The sequence below is a fragment of the Stylophora pistillata genome, chromosome 7 (genome assembly GCF_964205215.1).
Source record: "Stylophora pistillata chromosome 7, jaStyPist1.2, whole genome shotgun sequence".
Lineage (NCBI taxonomy): Eukaryota > Metazoa > Cnidaria > Anthozoa > Scleractinia > Pocilloporidae > Stylophora > Stylophora pistillata.
Genome location: NC_142525.1, coordinates 9,826,065 through 9,834,149, shown reverse-complemented (window position 1 = coordinate 9,834,149; position 8,085 = coordinate 9,826,065). Strand labels below are relative to the sequence as shown.

General features: G+C 38.3%; 1 pseudogene; it reads left to right on the top strand.

The window, feature by feature from the left end:
- Nucleotides 1–1,474: 1,474 nt before the first annotated feature.
- Nucleotides 1,475–7,696, top strand: LOC148726545 (uncharacterized; annotated as a pseudogene).
- Nucleotides 7,697–8,085: the final 389 nt, after the last annotated feature.

Here is an 8,085-nt window from a genome sequence, read left to right as displayed (position 1 = left end):
CCAAAGACTCGAGATAATCTGAGAATTCAGGGATAAATGTTGAAGTAGACACAGGATGTTTAACAGAATATGGAGGCCTATAGACTATAACAACCCGCAAACGAGTAGTAGCCGCAGGATTGACCAACCATTCCGACACCTCGCATGACCCTTTTCCTGCAACCGAAACTTTTCCAACGTTGATGGATTCTTTGAAAATCAATGCAGTCCCACCTCCTCTGCGATCACTGCGGGGACAATGAAGAAGTTTGTATCCCTGTGGTGTTATTTCACTAAGAATAGCTGTATCATTGTCTGTAAGCCAGGTTTCAGAAACAGCAAATAGATTAGCTTTGCTATCGCATACCAAATCCACAAACGACGCTGACGTATTTCTCAAAGATCGAGCATTGAGAACGCAAAGCAACAATTGTTGCGTATCGTTCTAGATATTTCCAATACTTGTTGATGCTTGGCCGCAATAATGTTGACCAAGTTACGCAGACACGGTGGTGCCCGATTGCCAGCAGCATAAGCAAAGTCGCCGTTTGTCGAGTGTCGATTTCCGATTACAGTTTGAATAACAGAGGGGCCAGGATTTAAACTTGCATCACCAGATTTGATCAGTCGAATCAGCTGAAAACTGGAAGTTGAATTGTGATGATAGTTCACTCTGGCGCCGAAGTAACTCATTCCACGAAGTCGACAACCAAGATGGAGGCCTAATCTCCGAGTGGAGTTTACATGTATATTGCTTGTTATCACTTCCAACGAAGACACTGAGGTGCCAAAACGAAGCGGTGTACAAGAGAAATAATATAGGCTATTTCCAGATAAATATTTCTCAGGGTAAAGATCCCAAATAAAAACAATAAAAATGATAAAACTACGGAGCCAAGAAGAACACGTCCGAGTGCCATGCTGACCGCTGATTGCTAATGAAAAAAAGGGGTATCCTAAGGATACGGTAGTCCTTCACGAAAAGAAGATTTCAGCGCGCTATTTGAGGTGTCACTAGTATAAAGTGTATATCAATGAAAAGTTTGGGAACGTACTACCTTAATGTAGGCGATCATTATGGGGGATCACTCTCGTAAACTGAAGTCCCCCGCATTCTTTCCTTAGGCTCGTATCTTGTAAGTCCTCGGGCCAAAGTTTAAAGCAGTCAGTGAAGTTTTCATATGCTATAAATTCGTTCGAAGTTGATAGATTTGCGTAAAAACAAGAGAGTTTTTTTGCTCGTGTTATGCCAACATTGTACGCCTGTTGTTGACCGCAAGTTATGTCCACACTCCGAAAATTGGAAATGGCCCCCCCCCCCTCCCCACTTCACTGGGAGTAAAATAGCAGTCAGTTTTTTTAAAGTGCCTCCCTTTTTTTTCCTGTTGGTGACGACTAATCCATCTCTGTACCCCTTGAAAGCCATGTGATCCCCCAAAAGTTGACGAATTGCTTTTCCTCAAGCGATGGATAATGACTGGTCGCCAAAACTGGAATGTCTCATTTGGAATATCTGAAGAAAGGAGACTGGGCAAGAAGGAAATGTAAGTGCGAAGAAAACAAAGTCTTTTTCGAGTCTCAAAATATATTGAGACTCGAAAAATGCTTACCCACAAGTTAACTCGGCAGTTTCCTAATGAGGGCCGTTTGATATGGCCGAAACGTCGATCGTTCGTCCATAATTTTCCAGTAGTTGAATTATTTTCTTTTTATCATATTCTCAATTGGATTACTGATACAATTCATAGCCATAAGTTAAGCTGTTCACTTTCCCCACACTCCTACCCTCCTCGAAGGAAACACAATGAAGAAAGCTGTCTTGGAAAGCCAGTTAGATTAAATCTTAATTTTGATTAAAACTGTTTCTTGCAATTAATAGATTTCAAAACTATCATTGACTCTGACAATTTTGAATACGCCTTTTTCTTGTTAACCTCATAACTGTAACGCCATCCCTGTCGTTTAGGTTACGTTACGCATCACGTGATGCTATTATCTACATAAGGGACCTATTTTTGAGCTCCTTATGCAGCAGAATGTTGGGAGCAAGAATTTTTCGTTCAGAACTCCAAGTTACCTTACAGTCTTTGACGGTCCTGTAAGGTTCTAGATCTTGGTGAGACTTTTTTCGAATCTCTGGTACTGTTTTATTGCCATTGTTGTATGTCGCTCTCCAATAAGCGGACTTCACAAGTTGGATTGTGTCAGGCGTATGGTTTCTTTTATAATAGTTTTCTTGCACCCTTTTTCTCCTTGAAAGGCGGTCGCTACACAAACATCAGTGTGCATATTCTCATATTGATCTCCGTAAATTTTCTACATTCCTGATTAGGACAATTTGTTTAACAAGCAAGAGCTACTTTAGTTGGTGATCATTTGATTTATTCGCCATACCTCAAAGTTTGATTCAGAGGGCGATATTGTAAGGAGAAATGAGATGTTTGCCGCTATTAGGAGTCTAAGAATTGAACCCAAATAGGTGGTGCAAACCAGAAGCTACTCAGAGCACGACTTTTCTGCTCGCAAACAAATCAGGATTCAGCTAATCACAAGAAAATTAGGCTTAATTACCATGTGTTTACAATTGTCGCTGGATTTATAAGCTCATCGAAGACGATTTAGGGTAACAGTTCATTGTCAAACGCAGAAAAAGTATCAACACCCTAAATATCTAGAGAATATAATTTTGTTTCAAGAAAAAAGGCCGGTTTGGCCTCGGGTATATAATCCAGCATTTTCCCGCAAGGAAATAAAATTCATAACTTCTGTAACTTGAAAATGAGACAGGTCCGTCTGCACTAGTTGAGAGAGATTTGTATCCTTAATAGTAACTTGTCAATGGGTAGTTATCATGCAATGTTTTAGTGTGATGACAAAAATTTCCATTCTCTAAAGATTAGATTAATTGAAGCTAATAACAATGCCTGTAACATCGGAGCTCTCCAGATCAGAGTCACTGTATATTCTGTATAGGTCAATGCTCAGAACAAACTAGCAACTGAGCAAACTCCTTCAAATGCAACAAAAAAGTTGAAATTTAGCATAAGCACGACTAGAGACTGGAGCCATTCCTGTATTTCACCGCTGGCAGGAATGGCACCTACTCATGCGTTTATTAATTTTCTTTTTTTTTTTTACCTTTTTGCGAAATAAATTTTAAACTGAAATAAAATCGAAAGAGCTTTTTATTAAGTTCTTCTTAAGTTGAACATTACAATGCTTGTGAATGGAGCCCTCATAAATTATTACAGGGCTATGTGATGTCTAAAGTTTAATGGAGCAACTGCATATCACGTTTCGAAAATCACGCAATGTTACGTGACGCTCCGACCGATATTTTTAATTTACAGTATGCTCTGCTGGAGAAATGTTGCTTGGCCGGAATCGAGGGAGTTTTCTTCGTGGAACATTGACTGGCAAGAGTACCATATCACCCCATATATTAATTATGCATTTAGACTAGCAGACTTTGTTTTTAAAGTTTTGTCGTGAAAGACAAAGAAGTGGAATGCATAATTAATGTATGGGGTTATATGGTACTTTTTCTACATTGACTTTCTGGGAAAATTGTTCACATGAAAGACAAATCCATTCATCGGGCTCCTCGTCTACTTTTGGACAACACCGAAAGGAAGAAAGTCGCGGATAATTTTAATTTCGCTTGGCAATTTTTAACAACTCTACCATACCTGAAAAAAGGAAATACTCACGTGCAAGGAGTTAAGATATAACTTATTAATTAACTTTTACTATTTTTATCATCCAATTGCAGGTCGGAGCCATTCCTGTATTTAGTCGCTCCAATTGGAGCGACTAAATACAGGAATGGCTCCAAACTCTGATCGTTCGCCTCAACTGAGCCCAGACTGACCAATTGAGTTTAGTCAGAGGAATTTGTCAGCGGATAACTTAGTCCTCGCCGGATCACCGTTGAACGACCTCGCAGAACAAGAAAGGCCCTCCCCTCGTTATGTAAGTAACCATTTCTTACATATGGCACGATCCTCGCTGTAGATAGCGCTATTTAAGCGAAAATCAGACCTGAAAAAAATCAGGCCTATACGGGATTCGAACCACTGACCTCTGCGATACTAGTGCAGCGTTCTACCAATTGAGCTAACAAGCCAACTGGGAGCAGGCCGTTAAGTTGATTCGTAATAAACCCGTGAAAGTGATAAATCAGATACAATGAAATATATGAAGTTCATATATATTTTTTTTTTTTCAGGTCTGATTTTCGCTATTGCTTAAATAGCGCTATCTACTGCGAGGATCGTGCTATATGTATCTAATACCGCAGTTCAAAACAAAAAAAAAAATATGAATTTCATATATTTCATTGTATCTAACCATTTCTTGTTTGACACATCGGTGTTTTCGCTCGCATTGTTATTTCACTGTTCCGCTTGGAGACACACGGTTAAACAATACTCACGTGCAAGGAGTTAAGATGTAACTTATCAACTTTCACTATTTTTATCATCCAATTACAGGTCGGAGCCATTCCTATATTTAGTCACTAGTGCTAGAAGTGTCTTGCCGATCGGATGGAACGGGTTGTTGAAAGATAACCCTGAAATGACGATGAAAGACGTTGATACTTTTGTTAAGCTGAACAAAGCACCCCAGAGTGGCATTGTTAAAGGCTATAAGTTTTTTCTGTGAAGGATTTATTAAAGATTATGAAAGTAAATCGTTCATTTCTGCCATGTTTGCTTTTATGGACAAGCTTGCAAAGCCGGGCGTGGAGTTTCCAAGCAGGTATTTACTTACCGGTATGGTTGTTCATTAAGTTGGTAAAAGAGAAGATGACGCTGTTTTTATCAGAGCAAGATTTTTAAGTCGTTAAGGAATAATGAAGAGCCACACTACTTACAGGTTAGTTGAATGGTTGTTTTTTAGCTGAATGCTAAATTTAAGTTACCTAAGTGCATGCGGCAGTTGACAGTTTACTGAATACTGTGAAAGTTTTTTCATATAATTCCAATAGCCTTGAATTATTCCCTTTTTTTCCTATTTCAGTATGAACAAGAATGTACACTATTCACTACAAATTGATAAATTATAGTAAATTATTTTTTCTTAATTTCCTGCTTTCTTGTTAATTGTTTCCTTATTTCCAAAATAATAATTATAAGCTTAAAAAAAAACTTCTGTTTTATATTTTTTCAAAGATTTCGTTTTACAATGAGGAAGTGGTGGATCATTCCTGCTCATGTAAGGCTGGCCAGGGAATATGTAACCATAAGGTGGCACTGATGTGGCAGGCAGCACATTAATGCCTCCTTACATTTGATGCTGTCCCAGAAGTACCATCCAAGACACCTATGCCACAGGAATGGCACAAGCCCCGTTCAGCTGGAATCCATCCTGAAGCTGTTGATAATCTTATTGTTAGAAAACCCGAATTAAAATCAGAGGGAGGTCCTAAATGTAAGAAGCGTGCCATAGATGGTGTAGAGAGTAATTTGTATAACCCTATGCCAAACTAACCCAACCCAGAATTTATAAGGGAATTTCTGGCAAGGGCTAAAACTGACTACAAAGAAACACAGTTTGGTACATTGTTTAGCGAGAATGAATTAGAGCATGTCGAGTGCAACTATGGCACTGTACCTAAGGCATGTGTTGTGTCTTATCAACAACCTACTATTAGGGAAAACAGTAAGTTTTTATCCATAGATCAGAGAGATGCCCTACCTGTCCTACCATCAAAGCTGCTTGATTCCTTAGGTAGCCATATTCTTCCACGCCCACAGGCTAATGTTTTTGATTCATTAAAGGTATCATTAAGAGTAAGCATCCAACATTGAGCGGGAAACAAAAGACCAATCTCAAAATCCATTTTGGCAGGAGCTGAGAAAGCGGCGGTTCACTGCCTCAAAATTTAAGCAAATTTGTTCACGAAAAAGTGATTATGAGGCTTTGATAACTCAGCTTAAAAAGAAGACTGTTCAGACTGCTGCCATGAGGTATGGACTTGCACATGAAAGTGAGGCAGCACAGTCATATGTCAACAGCAGGTTTGTCAATGCATATCGAACAAGGATTGTTATTAATCCAGGCTGTCCCTTTTTAGGAGTAAGCACTGATTTTCTTGTCTATGACCCTACACGCAATGAGATATTTGGATTGCTTGAAATCAAGTGTCCCCAGTGTGAGTCATGCAGAGATGCCAAGTATTTAAAGATTGTTAATGGTCAACTCAAACTGAAAAAAACTTATGAGTACGTATTACTTTCAGGTAATGGGGCAGATGGCCATCACTGGGCTCAAAATGTGCATGTGACTTCATGGTGTTTTGTAAGAACGATTAGCACATTGAAACCATTTACTTTGATGAAGTGTTCTTTGCCGACAGGTACAATAAGCTAAATCTACTTTATTACAACTATTATCTTCCATCATTGTAAATGTCACACCACTGATAAAACCTAACTTTTATTTGTAAATGTTTTATTCAAATTAATTGCTATCATTTTTAAATAGAGGTCCTTTAAAGTTTGACAGCATACAACAGACAGACCATATTTGATTAATTGAAGAGGCCAATGGAGCGTGGCCTTTTAAATGAAGACAAGCGAGAACTAAAATATCAGAATTAAAACTTGATGAAGAAGAGAGACTTAGGATTCGACATTGAAGATAATTGTTGAAGCCTCAGTACCTGAATTTTACTTGTCCATTACAGAAATTAGTTCCAAACATCAATCAAGTGTTTTCTTTAGCTGTAAAGTTGAGTTGATGTTGTTATTGGCCACATTAAATTGGTTGGAAAGTTTAGATGGTATTCTCTGATGTTTGGCAGATAAATTAATTTCCTATAAGGTGGAGTTGTGGTAAAAGTAGATTTTATTGATCTGAAAAAAGGATCCATTTGACAATCTACTAAGACTTTCTCTGTTTCACTTGGGAAAAATTTAAGCATCAAAGTTTTATTGATAAGGTAAAGGCAAAGATGTAGTAGCATGCAAACAACAAGTGATACGTAAAGCCGTCAACCTTGAGAGGTGACACCATACTGGTCAAGATAAATGATTAAAGAAGAATAGCGACTCACCAAATGATCCGAGACTGCACAGAGATAAAGAGAAAGGGATCCATGGTGACCGCGGGAAATGATGATGGCGTTATGGTTGCGAGGATTTCATCGTTCTTTGAAAGCGTGCCCGCCGCAAAGGAAGGGAATGCCACTTCTGAAAGCGAGATGTTACGGCGCCGCAGCGTACGTGGACACGTCCAGTCAAGTTAGATGATTATGTTTGTGGCTAATAGGAGAACACAAGAGAACTGTGTTAAGACCCTGTTAATTGTTGAGGACTCTGAACTGTTCCTGTTAGTTTGAAGTGTTTTATTTTCGTTTTGCTCACTTTGCATTACACCTTTTGCTATTCATTACGAGAAAATACGCATTCTTTCGCGTTAAGAGGCGAGCAATTGCGTGAAAATACAATCATTAGAGACAAAAAACCATCATTTTCACGTAAATCAGAGTCGTTAACCATTTTGCATTTTAATCAGAATTCATTAACAGTTTTGGGCATTCTCAAGCGTCATTCGTCAAACAAAAGAGAAAAATATACTTTCATTTGCGCTAACATTCAAGTCATCTACACCATCTTGGAAGTCAATCGAGACAATACACAAAAAATATAGCGGATAAACCAGTCATTAACATCTTTATCACACTGTTTGGAATTCAACAGTATTCCTGGACAGCATTAGTATGAATAAGACAACCATTTATGCACCTGTACAAACAATTCAGCGTTTTTTATTTTCAATATTCAAACATCAAATTCCAATTGAAAAATGCCTATTCCAAAGTTGTTTTGGACAATAATTCTACATAACTCCAACAGTAATTATGCATTCAGTCTCTGTTCAATGAAAACAATAGCGATAACAAGAGAATTCCTCAGAGACTAGTAGTCTTTGCTTTCAAAGTTCTGATTTTTTTTGTAAGTCTCTTTTGAAATAGGGTGAATTTGGCGCGTTTTGGCTCCGGAAAACGAAACATTTTTAAGTAGTTTTACAGAAGTTTTTAATTTTGAAACATAACTGAATGTCGAGTTTCGCGTTGAAAGACTGTGGTTGGCTAGAAAA